We start from the raw sequence: 17,464 nt of genomic DNA, 5'->3' as shown, positions 1-17,464 counted from the left end.
CTGTGCTCTTCCAGCACCACTAATCCAGAACCAATTAACCGTATACCTCCTCATACAGGTCTCAGTCTGAGAGCCCCAGTATTCATTAGACTGCCTAATTATAGAACCCCTACTGTGTGGAAAAAGGCCATTTGGCCCAACAAGTCCACACCTACTCTCTGTAAACTAACCCACCCAGACCCATTCCCGCACTGTATGACTCTACATTTTCCCTGAGTAATGCAACTAACCTACATATTCCTGAACGCTACAGACAAGTTAGCAGGACCAGTTCACCTAACCTGTACACCTTTGAACTGTGGGAGGAAACCGGAGCACCCGGAGGAAACCCACGCAGACACGGGGAGAATGTGCAAACTCCACACAGTCGGCTGAGAGTGGAATTGAACCTGGTCCCTGGCGCCGTGAGGCAGCAGTGCTAACCACTGAGCCATTGTGCTGCCCTTCTGAGACCTTCATTGATAGCTCTGGCTCTGCTTTTAATTTATCCAATATTTACTCGCACAGGTAAAGGGATTGCAAGTATTTACAGTTTCTACTGTTGGCACTTTATAGGATGGTTGCCAATTTTATTGACATGTAGGAACACGAGTTTTTTTTTAAAAAGAAAGCGCAAAGTGATGTATGAATGATTAGTGTCATAGCAGTCTACAGTATGGAAACAGACCCTTCGGCCCAACTTGTTCATGCCATCCAGTTTTCACAATTAATGTAACCCCATTTGCCTGCGTTGGGACCGTATCCCTCTGAACCTTATCCAAAGTTTTCTTAAATGAAAAAATTATACTCAATTCAATCATTACTTTTGACAGCCTGTTCCGGACACTCACCACCCTCTGTGTGACATAATTGCTCCTCTGGATCTTTTGTATCTCTCCACTTTCACTTTAAACCTCTGCCCTTTAGTTTTAGACTCCCCTTCCGTGGGGAAAAGCTGTTGGCTGTCTACCTTATCTGTGGCTCGCATGATTTTATTGACCTCTACAAGGTCATCCCCCAGTCTCCTATGCTCCACTTCTCCAGAGCTCCTTAAACTTTTAAAAATAAAACACATCCGTTTGTAACTACAGAGTTCCTTGGTTCTACACAATATGTGAATGGACATGGAAGTGCCGCTGCTTGGCCTGGATGCAGGGCAACGGGTATGGCACCATGGGATTGCATAGTTGAGTCATGGGCATAGGGCGAGGTGGTTAGGCAAGAGGAAGAAAAATTCCGATCCTTGGCAGCACTTTGCCTTGAGGTGGTGTGCACATCAGTCTGGGAAATGGAAATCCAGTCCCAGGCTTCGGCCTACCCAATATTTACTCAGAGGAAATTTGGCATGCCGAGTCCTGGATGTTGGACAGACGAGGTCTGACCGAGCCACTGGACGTGTCAGAATAGCAGTGGTGAGGTAACATTGGATGACGTCGTGGTAACTGTGAAATCCCGAGATTACTCTTCCAGGTGATCTTACCGGGTTGCAACTTGCAGATGAGAAATAGTGGGCACCCTTGACGACGCAACGATCCTGAAGAACCTTCCGGAAGGTTACATCCCACTGTCACCACTCCCACTGTTAGCTTTTTATTCCCACCTCTGATATTTCTGCTATAAAAAATATTTTGTTTTTACAAAGTGAGGGATGAAAATGGGCCAGAAAGAACAGTTTTTAAATGCTCCTTCACTGTCTGTTCCCAGAAAATTATTATGGAATTCTTGTCCCATCAGGATAATCCGAGGTTTGAAAACATTTAGGCACCAGTCCGTGGAGAGGAGGCAGGTAAACTAACCGTCAGACAGAATCAAGTTTGAAGTTGGCATGGCACTTTTCTTTCCCCTTGCTGGAATTTGGCAGATGGTTGCCACGAACAGGCTTGGCCTCCATTTTGGATGCCATTTCACGGTTTGTGGGCAGGTAGTGGGTCAAGCCATTGCCGCGCCAAAGCTGTCAGGGTCTGAGAGGGGGTGACAATCCGAGAGGGGTCCTGGGTGAAATTTGTATTGTGGATCCAAGTATAGCCATAAGGCCATGAGATTGAGGAGCAGAATTAGGCCATTTGGCCCATCGAGTCTGCGCCACCATTCATGTTTCGCAGGCCCATTTCGCTGATATGTTTCGCAGGCCCATTCTCCTGCCTTCTCCCCTTACTAATCAAGGACCTATCCATCTCTGTCATAAATACACTCAACGACTTGGCCTCCACAGCCCTCTGTGACAATGAGTTCCACAGATACGCCACCCACTGGCTGAAGAAGTTCCCCATCTCAGTTTAAAGGGTTGTACCTTCACTTTGAGGCTTTCCCTCGGATCCTGCTGGTGGAAACACTATCAAGTACAGACCCAGAGTCCTCAACCTCTGTCAACCTCCTCTGGACCCCTTCAATGCCAGTATGTCTTTCCTTCGTTCCTTCATCCAGATCGTTAAGGTATGAATGTAAGTAGTTGTGGTCCCAACCCTGACCCGTTCTGAAAAAGACCCCTTTATCCCTGCAATCTGCCCCCTGTGTCTCTTGACGTTCTGGTGTAGTGCTGCTGTATTCCACTGTGAAAACTGATGCAAGGTATCTATTTAGTTCCTCTGCCATTTCTTTGTTTTCTGTCACTACTTCTCCAACCTTGTTTTCCAGTGGTCCAATATCTATGTACTCTTAATCTTTCAGATAGCTAAAATCACTCTTGCAATCTTTTTTTATTATTATGAGCTGGCTTACTCTCATTTTTCATCTTCTCCCCTGTTATTGGTTTTTTGAGTTATCTTCTGTGGGTTTTTAAAGGCTTCCCAATCCTCTGGCTTCCTAATAATCTTCACTAATCTTTGTATGCTTTCTCTGTCTCTTTTATGCTGTGCCTGACTTCCCCTGTCAGCCTTTTTTCCTCAACCACCCCTTAGTATGTTTCTTCTTCCTTGGGATGGATTTCTGCTGTGCCTCATAAATTACCCTAAAAAACCCCTCCATTGCTGCTCCCCTTCCAATTAATTCTGGCCAGCTCCTCCCTCTGTCGTTACCTTTACTCGATTGTAACACCATTACAACTGATTCCAATTTCTCCCTTTCAAACTGCAGAGTGAATTCCGTCGCATTATGGTCACTGCACCCTAGAGGCTTCCTCACTTTAATCATGTCTGCCTCATTACACATCACGAAATCCAGAACTGTCTGTTCCCGAGCTGGCAAAAACAGGACCGCAGATGCTGGAAACCAGATTCTGGACTAGAATGGTGCTGGAAAAGCACTGCAGTTCAGGCAGCATCCGAGGAGCAGGAAAATCGACGTTTCGGGCAAAAGCCCTTCATCAGGAATAGAGGCTGAGTGCCTGCAGCGTGGAGAGATATCTCTGTTCCCTAGTGAGTTCTACCACAAGCTGCTCCAAAATAACCATCTCTTGGGACACTCCATGGGTTCCCCTATTCAGGAAGTTCTGCCAATCTGATTTTTCCCAGTTCCTCCTACTCCTCCATGTGAATATGAAAAATAATGAACTATTTCGTCCGGCGGGGTGTGGGGGGGTGGGGAGGTGGTTTCCACAGCAGCCTCCAGGGGTCTTATCAAAGGGCCTCTGACTAGAACATTTAGCACTTGTAGGAATATTCATTATTTTACCCATTGGTACCTTCATATTGGAATGTCTTACAATTATCTTTGAAGCAACTGTATTTTGGCACATGGCCTGCTCTTCCATTGACAAGCCCAGTGAGACATGCGCTCTTTGGATTAGATTCGATTCCCTACAGGGTGGAAATAGAGCCATAGAGATGTACAGCATGGAAACAGACCCTTCGGTCCAACCTGTCCACACCGACCAGATATCCCAATCCAATCTAGTCCCACCTGCCAGCACCCGGCCCATATCCCTCCAAACCCTTCCACAGGCCCTTCGGCCCAACAAGTCCACACCGGCCCTCCGAAGAGTAACCCACCCAGACCCGTTTCCCTCTGACTACGGGCAATTTAAGCATGGCCAATTCACCTAACCTGCACATCACTGGACTGTGGGAGGAAACCGGAGCATTCGGAGGAAACCCACGCAGACACGGGGAGAACATGCAAACTCCACACAGACAGTCGCCCGAGGCTGGAATTGAACCTGGGACCCTGGTGCTGTGAGGCAACAGTGCTAACCACTGAGCCACCGTGCCGCCCCTTGACATCTATTAAAGCAGCGCTTGTTATTCAAACAAGAATCTGGCAGGCAGCGGTTTTAAAATCGCCTCGCACGCATAAGGAGTACAAAAGGTGAGTTTAAATCGGCAAAAACAATGCCAGTCGGTGAGGGAGGCTCCATGTGGGGTGAGGAGCACAGGCTGGGAGGGTTGAACAAGCTGGGGGCAAATGAGGGAGGGATGTGGATGACCGCCCAAGGTGGTTTGATGGTGAATGGAGCTGCTTGGAGATGTCATAAATATGAATAAGGACTTTGATGAATAAATGCTGGACTTGTGAGTGACGCCCACATCCCGTGAATGAATATAAAGGTATTAAGCAATTCTGCACAAAGATAGTCATGATTTGGAGATGCCAGTGTTGGACTGGGGTGTACAAAGTTAAAAAGTCCAAAGTTATAGTCCAACAGGTTTAATTGGAAGCACATTAGCTTTCGGAGCGACACTCCAAAAGCTAGTGCGCTTCTAATTAAACCTGTTGGACTATAACCTGGTGTTGTGTGATTTTTAACTGCGTAAAGATAGGGCTGTTTTACAAAGTCGGTAATTAGCAGTCATGCTTAAAAATCGGATACCAAAAATGATAAAATGGCAATGACTTCAAGGAGATTGACTAGAATGGTACAAGAAATGAGGAAATTCAACTGCTTGGGGTGTGGGGGTGGGGTAGGGTCTGGGAACGTTCACCTCAGAACAGGGAAGGTTAACGTCTAGTTCATAGAGCTGTTCAAAATGACGAGGTGGATTGAGGAGGTAGTTCCTACTGGAAGAGGAAAGGAGTCCTACTCCCAGCATTTTATACCATGTTCCAAAACAGAGCTCGCCACACCAAACCCATTCGCAAACCTTCCCAAAGGGGTAGCCATCGCTTGAGGGAGATGATCTCAAGAGTTACAAACAACTCACCAAAACACAACACACATGTGGGGAGGCTGCCATCAGAGGATTTGCTACCAGGATGGTCCATCACTTTGATGGGTTTTAGTGACTGCTCATTGCTGATGCCTCAACATTAAAAGACCATCAGGGGAACTTAGTTTAGAAGTTCACATCCAATTCATGGGCAGCGTATTGAGCAGGTTGGACTAGCTTCAGGCACCGACAGGTCTCACGAGCCATAGAATCTCTATAGTGTGGAAACAGGCCATTCAGCCCAACAAGTCCACATGGACCGTCTGAAGAGTAACTCACCCAGACCCATTCCCCTACCTGATTACTTTCCATTTCCCTTGACTAATGCACCTAACTTACACATCCCTCTGGGCAATTTAGAATGGCCAGTCTGTAACGACTATCTGTACACTGCTGCCTGTCCAAACTCTGGGGTAAACATGACCCATCCTGGGTCTTCCAGAAGAGCCTTGGCAAAAATTTAAAGTTCAGCAAATCCTGTGGAGTAATTCCTGTATTGGAATAGATCGATAACACTTGCTTCACTCACTGGGGAAGGGCATAGAAGGTGCATGGAGGGAATTAGAAAACATGTTTTATACACCCTCACCTGTAGGTCAAACACACAATACTCTATGGCATAACAGAAACAGGAGGCCCACTATTCTATGAGGTTAAGCTTGATCTCTATGTAACTCTATTCCTCAACTTTTCCTCCTTTGATATCCTTGTCTTCTGCCAATCTCAAAAGATGTGACTGACTGATAGATGTGCGACGTTTCCAATTACTCCCACTGAAGTGAGAAGGCCAGTTTGCATCAAACTCAGGAGAGGTCTTGCTGTGGTCCCATGTGCTCCAGACAATGAAGTCTCCACCGGAAATCAATTTATCTGGGTGTGGACAACCCCAGACATTTCTGTGTTGGTCACAGTGGGCCTTCAAGGCAGATCTAAGGTGTGAAAGGTTGAAGTTGAAACTACTATGCTGTCCAGTTCTGCCAATCCTATAGTTAATCATCAGGCACATGTAGCAGGGTCATAAATCCAGATCAGATGCCTTCACAGGAGTACTCATAGAGTCATAGAGATGTACAGCACAGAAACAAACCCTTTGCTCCAACTCCTCCATGCCAACCAGATATTCTAACCTAATCTAGTCCCACTTGCCAGCATTTGGCCCATATCCCTCTAAACCCTTCCTATTCAAAAACCCATCCAGATGCCTTTTAAAACTCGTAATTGTACCAACCTCTACCACTTCCTCTGGCAGCTCATTCCATACATATACCACCCTCTGAGTCAAAAAGTTGCCCCTTAGGTCCCTTTTATATCTCCCCCCTCTCACCTTAAACCTATGCCCTCTAGTTTCTGACTCCCTCACCCCACTGAAAAGATCTTGTCTATTTACCCTATCCATGCCCCTCATGATTTTATAAACCTCTGTAAGGTCATCCCTCAGCCTCTGATGCTCCAGGGAAAACAGCCCCAGCCTTTTCAACCTCTCCCTGCAGGTCAAAACCTCCCACCCTGGCAACATCCTTGTAAATCTTTTCTGAACCCTTTCAAGTTTCACAACATCTTTCCGATAGGAAGGAGACCAGAATTGCACGCAGTATTCCAACAGTGGCCTAACCAACGTCCTGTACAGCCGCAACATGACCTCCCAACTCATATACTTATTGCACTGGCCAATAAAGGTAAACATACTAAACATTATCCTATCTACCTGGGATTCCACTTTCAAGGAACTATGAGCCTGCACTCCAAGGTCCCTTTGTTCAGTAACACTTTCCAGGACCTTACTGTTAAGTGTATTAGTCCTGCCCTTATTTGCCTTTCCAAAATGCAGCGCCAAGCATTAATCTAAGTTAAACTCCATCTGTTACTTCTCAGCCCATGGGCCCATTTGATCAAGATCCCATTGTACTCTGAGGCAACCTTCTTCGCTGTCCACCACACCTCCTATTTTGATGTCACCTGTAAACTTACTAACCATACGTCTTATGTTCACATCCTATGTCATTTATAGAAATGACAAAATGCAGTCTCAAGTTTCAGATCAGCTCACAGTTAGGATGCTAGCCTGGGACCTGGATGCCAACTATTTATAGCCTTACCACCCAGGGCACCTCAGCAGTATCACTTTAAACGATAGAAAGAACAATAGTGGCGATCTACAGAATGAATAGGCTCCCTCAGATTCACTCAATGCTCTACACTGTAAATGCTACTACAGTGAGTGCACTAATTGCTTCCTATTAATTAACAAGTAGGATTTGCAACAGTAATTCAATATGCAACTGGGAATCTGATATCGTAGATCTTCGAGTTTAAAGATTGCTGGACCATATCACAGTCTCTCCAATCTTCATTTGATCATAGTTTTCATCTCTTGCACTCGCTTTTAAATTCACTGAAGTGTAACTGCGTTAATTGAAAACGATTTGCCTCAAAGGGCATTGAATCAAAGAAACACTGAAATAATTTCTCTCGGAGGAAGGGCTGCGATGTGTGGGTTGGTGGGGAGGGAGTGAGGAGTTGGGACACCCGCTCCTGCTGCTGAAACTTGCTGCATTATTGATGGCCACTTTGAGCGTGTTCTTTTGACCCTTTAACCAGAGCTGCCAAAGACCAACTGTTAAAGTTCACTTGAGAATGTAACTTTTAAATGTGCTGCAATTTACACGTGAAAGAACTGAAACCAACAGGTTCATTCTAAAAGATGAGAGACTTAACAAACAATCCAGGTCTTTTTCAATATACGTTTTCAGTTATATCACGCTGTAAACATTTGCTGTAAATTCTGTGTCTTATGATCTTATACTTCACAACCACCTGATGAAGGAGCACTGCTACGGAAACTAGTGCTTCCAAATGAACCTGTTGGACTATAACCTGGTGTTGTGTGATCTTGAACTTTGTACACCCCAATCCAACACCGGCATCTCCAAATCATGACAAAGGCTTGGAACTCCCTTCAAGTGGCTGACAAAGTGTCAAACAAACCGAATCAGGAAGTGCCAAAGAAACTCAGTAGATTTGATGGCAAACTAAGTGCTCTGAGTACAGTGACCCTTCTTCAGGAAGCTCATGGAATCTGACTGCATGTTGGGGGTTGGATCAGCGGTATATCTGGGGCTCCAGGCTCGGGTGAAAGGGCCTAAGAAACGGGAGCAGGAGTAAGGCTGTCCGGCCCCCTCGAGCCCGCACCGCCGTTCAATAAGATCATGGCTGGTCTTTTCTTGGCCTCAGCTCCACTTACCCGCCCTCTCGCCATAACCCTTAACTCCTTTGTCTTAAAAACATTCAACGAGGAAGCCTCAACTGTTTCACTGGGCAGGGAATTCATTGATTCATAATCCTTTGGGTGAAGGAATTCCTTCTCAACTCAGTCCTAATTCTGCTCCCCCTTAGTTTGAGGCTATGCCCCCTGGTTCTACTCTCACCCGCCAGTGAACATGACCTCCCTGCTTCTGTCATATCTGTTCCCTTACTAATTTTATATGTTTCTGTAAGATCCCCCCATATTCTTCTAAATTCCAATGAGTCTACTTGCAGTCCACTCCATGTCTCCTCATAAGTCAACCCTCTCAATTCTAGAATCAACCCAGTGGACATACTTTGCAACTCTCTTTAGTTCAAGGTTTGGTAGAAGATTTGTAGCTCGGGTGCTCGTTGTTGTGGTTCTGTTCGCCGAGCTGGGAATTTGTCTTGCAAACGTTTCATCCCTAGACAGGGGACGAAACGTTTGCAAGACAAATTCCCAGCTCGGCGAACAGAACCACAACACTCTCTTTAGTGCCAGTATATCCTTTCTCAACTCGGGAGACTAAAGGTGTCTGAATTTGGGAATAGTGGGCTGTTGGTACCTCCATGGATGTCTGTAACACATTGTGTTTGTGGAACATCAGAAAGAAAAGCCAACGAAACTGGTGACTGATACACACCTAACTTGTACACCTCAAATTGGAGCTCCCAGTAAGATTTTTCTATGCCTTACTGTTTCAATACTGGCCTTGCCAAGTCATACAAGGATGAAGAGAACCAGTCACATTGTCTCTAACGTCAACCCAAAATGAATATTATCGGTGAGGCTGTGTGTGAGCCTGTGCTAACTCCTGCTCTTTATCCTCCCAGACTGCACTCCCCCTGTGCTGGCTGTAAGGGGGGCAGAGACTGTTACATATCTCCTGCTGGACTGTGCCTTCACAAAGGAAGTCTGGAGGAAGATGACGTGGTGTTTTGTCACAGTTGGTCCCGAGCAGCTCAACAGTCCGTTCCCCAGGATGCACACCGAGATAAATGTCAACAGCACCCGAAGGACCATCACCTCAGTGAAAACCGCTCTTGGTCCACCCAAACCTTGTTGGTCTTCCAGAACATGGAGTTGACCTCGACCAAGTGTTACTGACTGCGACCCTTCCAATGTCCAGGACTACGTGCTTAAGGAAGCACTGAAACTTGGGGCAGCTGCCACTAAGGCGTGGTGGGGAAAGGCCACCATCTGAGGTCTTCCTGCTGAAGGTAAATGGGGGTCCATTGAGTTTTTGGACCCTCCTGATGCCTCAATATATATAATCACAGTCTTGTAGAGGTAAGAGCTGCCTTCGATTTGTTTGTTGGATAGAGTCCAATGTTTGTTTGTTTTTCTTCATGTGCTACTGTACAGAACTGAACTGCTTTAGTAACATTGCATGCATTTTTTTAAACGAATAAACTATATTTTTGAAATAAAGTTCTGGCTCTCACTGCTGCCACTATCCTTGTATGATGTCTGTTGGGCCTGCTACATATGGCATGGGCCCGACTTTGGTACCAAGATACTACCTATTGGCACAATCTCTGGGAGCGACAGAGTGAATTTGGTGGCTGATTGTTTATTGGACGAAGCCTGGATTTGCATATGAAACCTCTCCTACACCGCATGTCTCGACTGCAAAGGACATGAGAAACTGATGAAGGTGAATCGCCCGAGCACCTTTCACAAAGCACTTACAAAGCACTTTATGGCAAATAAAGTATTGCCTTTGGGTACCGAGTCGAGAGAGCTAGCTAATTGTATGGCAAGATCCCACAGGCAGCAGGGAAATGCGTTGTAGGGATGTAGAATACAAGAGGTAACTGGTGTGAACCCAAGAGCTGCAGGATCAGGAGAGTGGGCGGGGTGAGAGCAACATCTGGGCCAGCAGTGAAAGAAAAGTGAGGGGCAATTGCTCTTCCAGAGTGAAAAATGCATCAGTCTAGAATAGGTGCTCAAAAGTCATTAAAGGCCTGAAAGCAAAAGCTTTAATCAAGATGTGAACAGGCACTGGGGAAAATTATCCGAAAGGAGGGCAGACTTTGTGAGCTGAATTTGTTGATCTCGGTGTTGAGTTCAGAAGGCTCCTCAGATGATGATGGTCTCAGACTGAGTGGAGTCTGGATTTCCTGTCCTGCCTCCTTCACACAGCTGCACTGTTCCTCAACATTACAGGAACGTGGAGACTAACTGGGCAATCCCAGTCACAGAGTCATAGAGATGTGCAACACGGAAACAGACCCTTCAGTCCAACCCGTCCATGCTGACCAGATATCCCAACCCAATCTAGTCCCATCTGCCAACACCCGGCCCATATCCCTCCAAATCCTTCCTATTCATTAACCCATCTAGATGCCTTTTAAATGCTGTAATTGGACCAGCCTCCACCACTTCCTCTGACAGCTCATTCCATAGACGTACCACTCTCTACGTGAAAGTGTTGCCCCTTAGGTCACTTTTATATCTTTCCCCTCTCACTCTAAACTTATTTAGATTACTTACTTACAGTTTGGAAACAGGGCCCCTAAGCCCAACAAGTCCACACCGACCAGCTGAAGCGCAACCCACCCAGACCCATTCCCTTACATTTACCCCTTCACCTAACACTACGGGCAATTTAGCATGGCCAATTCACCTGACCTGCACATCTTTGGACTGTGGGAGGAAACCAGAGCACCCGGAGGAAACCCACACAGACACGGGGAGAACGTGCAAACTCCACACAGTCAGTCGCCTGAGGCGGGAATTGAACCTGGGTCTCTGGTGCTGTGAGGCAGCAGTGCTTACCACTGTGCCGTCCTCTAGTTCTGGACTCCCCTACCCCAGTGAAGAGACTTTGTCTATTTATCCTATCCATGCCCCTTATGATTTTATAAACCTCTTTGAGGTCACCCCTCAGCCTCCGATGCTCCAGGGAAAACAGCCCTAGCTTATTCAGCCTCTCCCTATAACTCAAATCCTCCAACCCTGGCAACATCCTTGTAAATCTTTTCTAAACCCTTTCAAGTTTCACAACATCTTTCCGAAAGGAAGGAGACCAGAATTGCACGCAATAATCCAAAAGTGGCCTAACTAATGTCCTATACAGCCGCAACATGACCTCCCAACCCCTGTACTCAATACTCTGACCAATAAAGGGAAGCATACCAAACGCCTTCCTCACTACCCTATCTCCCTGCGACTCCACTTTCAAGGAGCTATGAACCTGCACTCCAAGGTCTCTTTGTTCAGCAACACTCCCTGGGACCTTACTATTAAGTGTATAAGTCCTGCTAAGATTTGCTTTCCCAAAATGTAACCCCTCACATTTATCTAAATTAAACTCCATCTGCCACTTCTCAGCCCATTGGCCCATCTGATCAAGATCCCTTTGTAATCTGAGATAACCTTCTTTACTGTCCACTACACTTCCAATTTTGGTGTTATCTGCAAACTTGCTAAGTATACCTCTTATGCTCATATCCAAATCATTAATATAAATGATGAAAAGTAGAGGACCCAGCACCGATCCTTGTGGCACTCCACTGGTCACAGGCCTCCAGTCTGAAAAACAGCCCTCCACCACCACCCTCTGTCTTCTACCTTTGAGCCAGTTCTGTATCCAAATGGCTAGTTCTCCCTGTATTCCATGAGGTCTAACCTTGCTAATCAGTCTCCAATGGTAAACCTCGTCGAATGCCTTACTGAAATCCATGTAGATCACATCTACCGCTTTGCCCTCATCAATCTTCTTTGTTACCTCTTCAAAAAACTTGAATAAGTGAGACATGATTTCCCATGCACAAAGCCATGTTGGCTATTCTTAATCAGTCCTTGCCTTTCCAAATACATGTACAGTCTGTCCCTCAGGATTCCCTCCAACAACTTGCCCACCACTGAGGTCAGGCTCACTGGTCTATAGTTCCCTGGCTTGTCCTTACCACTTTTCTTAAACAGTGGCACCACGTTTGCCAACCTCCAGTCTTCTGGCACCTCATCTGTGACTATCGATGATACAAATATCTCAGCAAGAGGCCCAGCAATCACCTCTCTAGCTTCCCACGGAGTTCTCGGGTACACCCGATCAGGTCCTGGGGATTTATCCATCTTTACCCGTTTCAAGACATCCAGCACTTCCTCCTCTGTAATCTGGACATTTTGCAAGATGTCACCATCTATTTCCCGACAGTCTATATCTTCCATATCCTTTTCCACAGTAAATACTGATGCAAAATATTCATTTAGTATCTCCCCCATTTTCTGTGGCTCCACACAAAGGCCGCCTTGCTGATCTTTGAGGGGCCCTAGTCTCTCCCTAGTTACCCTTTTGTCCTTAATGTATTTGTAAAAACCCTGTAGATTCTCCTTAACTCTATTTGCCAAAGCTATCTCATGCCCCTGTTTTGCCCTCCTGATTTCCCTCTTAAGTATACTCCTACTGCCTTTATACTCTTCTAAGGATTCATTCGATCTATCTTATCTTGACATATGTTTCCTTCTTTTTCTTAACCAAACCCTCAATTCCTTTAGTCATCCACATTCCCTACCCCTACCTGCCTTTCCTGTCTCTGGACTCTTGTTATCTCATTTCTGAAGGCTTCCCATTTTCCAGCCGTCCCTTTACCTGTGAACATCTGCCCCCAATCAGCTTTCGAAAGTTCTTGCCTAATACCGTCAAAATTGGCCTTTCTCCAGTTTAGAACTTCAACTTTTAGATCTGGTCTATCCTTTTCCATCACTATTTTAAAACTAATAGAGTTGTGGTTGCTGGCCCCAAAGTGCTCCCCCACTGACACCTCAGTCACCTGCCCTGCCTGTATAGCCGCAACATGACCTCCCAACTCTTGCACTCAATACTCTGACCAATAAAGGAAAGCATTCCAAACGCCTTCTTCACTATCCTATCTACCTGCGACTCACTTTCAAGGAGCTATGAACCTGCACTCCAAGGTCTCTTTGTTCAGTAACACTCCCTAGGACCTTTCCATTAAGTGTATAAGTCCTGCTAAGATTTGCTTTTCCAAAATGCAGCACCTCACATTTATCTGAATTAAACTCCATCTGCCACTTCTCAGCCCATTGGCCCATCTGGTCTAGGTCCTGTTGTAATCTGAGGTAACCCTCTTCGCTGTCCACTACACCTCCAATTTTGGTGTCATCTGCAAACTTATTAACTGTACCTCTTATGCTCGCATCCAAATCATTTATGTAAATGACAAAAAGTAGAGGACCCAGCACCGATCCTTATGGCACTCCACTGGTCACAGGCCTCCAGTCTGAAACACAACCCTCCACTACCACTTTCTGTCTTCTACCTTTGAGCCAGTTCTGTATCCAAATGGCTAGTTCTCCCTGTATTCCATGAGATCTAACCTTGTTAATCAGTCTCCCATGGGGAACCTTGTCGAATGCCTTACTGAAGTCCATATAGATCTCATCCACTGCTCTACCCTCATCAATCTTCTTGGTTACTTCTTCAAAAAACTCAATCAAGTTTGTGAGACATGATTTCCCATGCACAAAGCCATGTTGACTATCCCGAATCAGTCCTTGCCTTTCCAAATACATGTACATCCTGTCCCTCAGGATTCCCTCCAACAACTTGCCCACCACCGAGGTCAGGCTCACTGGTCTATAGTTCCCTGGCTTGTCTTTGCTGTCCTTCTTAAACAGTGGCACCACGTTTGCTAACCTCCAGTCTTCCGGCACCTCACCTGTGACTATCGATGATACAAATATCTCAGCAAGAGGCCCAGCAATCACTTCTCTAGCTTCCCACAGAGTTCTCGGGTACACCTGATCAGGTCCTGGGGATTTATCCACCTTTAACTGTTTCAAGACATCTAGCACTTCCTCCTCTGTAATCTGGACATTTTGCAAGATGTCACCATCTATTTCCCTACAGTCTACATCTTCCATTTCCTTTTCCACAGTAAAATACTGATGCAAAATATTGATTTAGTATCTCCCCCATTTTCTGTGGCTCCATACAAAGGCCACCTTGCTGGTCTTTGAGGGGCCCTATCTCTCCCTAGTTACCCTTTTGTCCTTAATATATTTGTAAAAACCCTTTGGATTCTCCTTAATTCTATTTGCCAAAGCTATCTCATGTCCCTTTTTGCCCTCCTGATTTCCCTCTTGAGTATACTCCTACTGCCTTTATACTCTTCTAAGGATTCATTCGATCTATCTTATCTTGACATATGCTTCCTTCTTTTTCTTAACCAAACCCTCAATTCCTTTAGTCATCCACATTCCCTACCCCTACCTGCCTTTCCTGTCTCTGGATTCTTGTTATCTCATTTCTGAAGGCTTCCTATTTTCCAGTCATCCTTTTACCTGCGAACATCTGCCTCCAATCAGCTTTCGAAAGTTCTTGCCTAATACCGTCAAAATTGGCCTTTCTCCACTGTAGAACTTCAACTTTTAGATCTGGTCTATCCTTTTCCATCACTATTTTAAAATGAATAGAATTATGGTCGCTGGCCCCAAAGTGCTCCCCCACTGACACCTCAGTCACCTGCCCTGCCTTATTTCCCAAGAGTAGGTCAAGTTTTGCACCTTCTCTAGTAGGTACATCCACATACTGAATCAGAATTTTTTCTTCTATGCACTTAACAAATTCCTCTCCATCTAAACCCCTAACACAATAGGGGTCCCAGTCTATGTTTGGAAAGTTAAAATCCCCTACCATAACCACCCTATTATTTCTACAGATAACAGATCTTCTTCCAAGTTTGTTTCTCAATCCCAATAAGGTGATCATCCCTTTCTTATTTCTCAGTTCAACCCAAATAACTTCCCTGGATGTATTTCCGGGAATATCCGCCCTCAGCACAGCTGTAATGCTATCCCTTATCAAAAATGCCACTCCCCCTCCTCTCTTATCGCCCTTTCGGTCCTTCCTGTAGCATTTGTATCCTGGAACATTATGCTGCCAGTCCTGCCCATCCCTGAGCCATGTTTCTGTAATTGCTATGATATCCCAGTCCCATGTTCCTAACCATGCCCTGAGTTCATCTGCCTTCCCTGTTAGGCCTCTTGCATTGAAATAAATGCAGTTTAATTTATTAGTCCTACCTTGTCCCTGCCTGCCCTGACTGTTTGATTCACTTCTTTGCGCAAGTGTAACGGTCTCAGGTTGATCTCCTTCCTCACTGTCTCCCTGGGTCTCCCGCCCCACCTTACTAGTTTAAATCCTCCCAAGCAGCTCTAACAAATTTCCCTGCCAGTATATTAGTCCCCTTCCAATTTAGGTGAAATCCGTCCTTCTTGTACAGGTCACTTCTATCACAAAACAGCTTCCAATGATCCAAAAATGTGAATCCTTCTCCCATACACCAGCTCCTCAGCCATGCATTCATCTGCTCTATCCTCCTATTCCTGCCCTCACTAGCTCGTAGCACTGGGAGTAATTCAGGTATTACTACTCTCAAGGACCTCCTTTTTAAATTCCTGCCTAAATCTCTGTAATCTCCTTTCAGAATCTCATCCTTTTCCCTTCCTATGCCATTGGTTCCAATGTGGACAATGACCTCTTGCTGGTTCCTCTCCCCTGTGAGAACATTTTGCACCCCTCTCTGAGACATCCTTGATCCTGGCACCAGGGAGACAACACACCATTCTGATTTTTCACTGCTGGCCACAGAAACATCTGTCTGTACCTCTGACTACAGAATCCCCTAACACAATCAATCTCTTGGAACCCGACATACCCTTCATTGCATTAGAGCCAGTCTCAATACCAGAAACTTGGCTATTCGTGTTACCTTCCCCTAAGAATCCATCACCCTCCACATTTTCCAAAACAGCATTCTTGTTGGAAATGGGGATAGCCACAGAAGACCCCTGCACTACCTACCTACCTCTCTTACCTTGCCTGGAGTTAGCCCATCTATGTGACTGTATCTGAGACTTTCCCCCCTTCCTATAACTGCCATCCATCACATCCCCTTGCTCTTGTAAATTCCTCATTGCCTCTAACTGTCACTCCAAACGATCCATTCAATCTGATAGGATTCACAACCAATGGCATTTATTGCAGATATAATCTTCAGTAACCCGTCAACTCTCCCTGAACTCCCACATCTGACAAGAAGAGCATATCACTCAACTAAGGGCCATTTTTGTTTCTTTCAATCTACAGACCCAGAAAATAGCACGGTCTTATTCCTCTACAAAACACTGCTCCAGGTTAAATTAATATTTATGGCTTATATTTTTAACTTTAATCAAGAGACATATCTCAATAAAAAAATATAATCAAGAAAGAACAACCTCTACTCACTACTGCAGACTTACTGTAAGGCCACACTTAAAATATTCCCTTATCTGTTCCTGTGCTGTGACCTCTCCCAAACAGGTTCCTCCAAGATCAGTTCTGAATGTCACTGTTTGTTCATTTACCCGGATGCACTCCGATGTCCAGCGATGTCCAGTAACTGCACCAGTTCACTGCTGTGTCAGTTAGCAGTGTGGGTTTCTTTCCCCCTCTCTCTCTCTCCTGCACTGACCTGACCATGTGCTGCCTTTGGCTGTACCTCTCCCTTTTAAGAGTGCCGTTGTCTTGACCTTTCTCTTTCCAAAGTTCCAAAACTATTGCAACAGTTAAACAGTAATTGCTGCTCCTGAAATTCGAGGAAATCACCTCCAACAGCTAAAATATCTCAAAAAAGGAGCAGCTGTTACAGCCAGAAATTTTTCCCCTCTTTCATCATGGATCAGATTTTGCTTCTTGCAGTATGAACATGAGAATTAGGGCCTGGTCCAACTACCATCAGTCGTGATCAACTATAATTCCACTGAAGAGCAAAAATTAATCCCCTGACCGTGAAACATAATCAGTGACCCTGTCTTCACTGGATTCACAGTCAAAGTCTGTAACACACTCATGGTATCCATTATTATCTACAAAAACAACTTGTGCCCCTTTATTGATTCCAGTCTGTAACTCACTCCTGGGTGTCCATTATTCTATATATAAACCATTTGAACTCCTCAATTAGATTCTACTCTGTAACTCACTCTTGGGTATCCAGTATTCTACATATAAACCATCTGAAACCCTCGATTAGATTCTAGCCTATAACTCATTCCTGGGTATCCATTATTCTATGTAAAAACAATCTGAACTCCTCAATTAAATTTC

This window comes from Chiloscyllium punctatum, chromosome 26 (assembly GCF_047496795.1).
Source record: "Chiloscyllium punctatum isolate Juve2018m chromosome 26, sChiPun1.3, whole genome shotgun sequence".
NCBI classification, from domain to species: domain Eukaryota; kingdom Metazoa; phylum Chordata; class Chondrichthyes; order Orectolobiformes; family Hemiscylliidae; genus Chiloscyllium; species Chiloscyllium punctatum.
Note: the sequence above shows the minus strand (reverse complement) of the source record.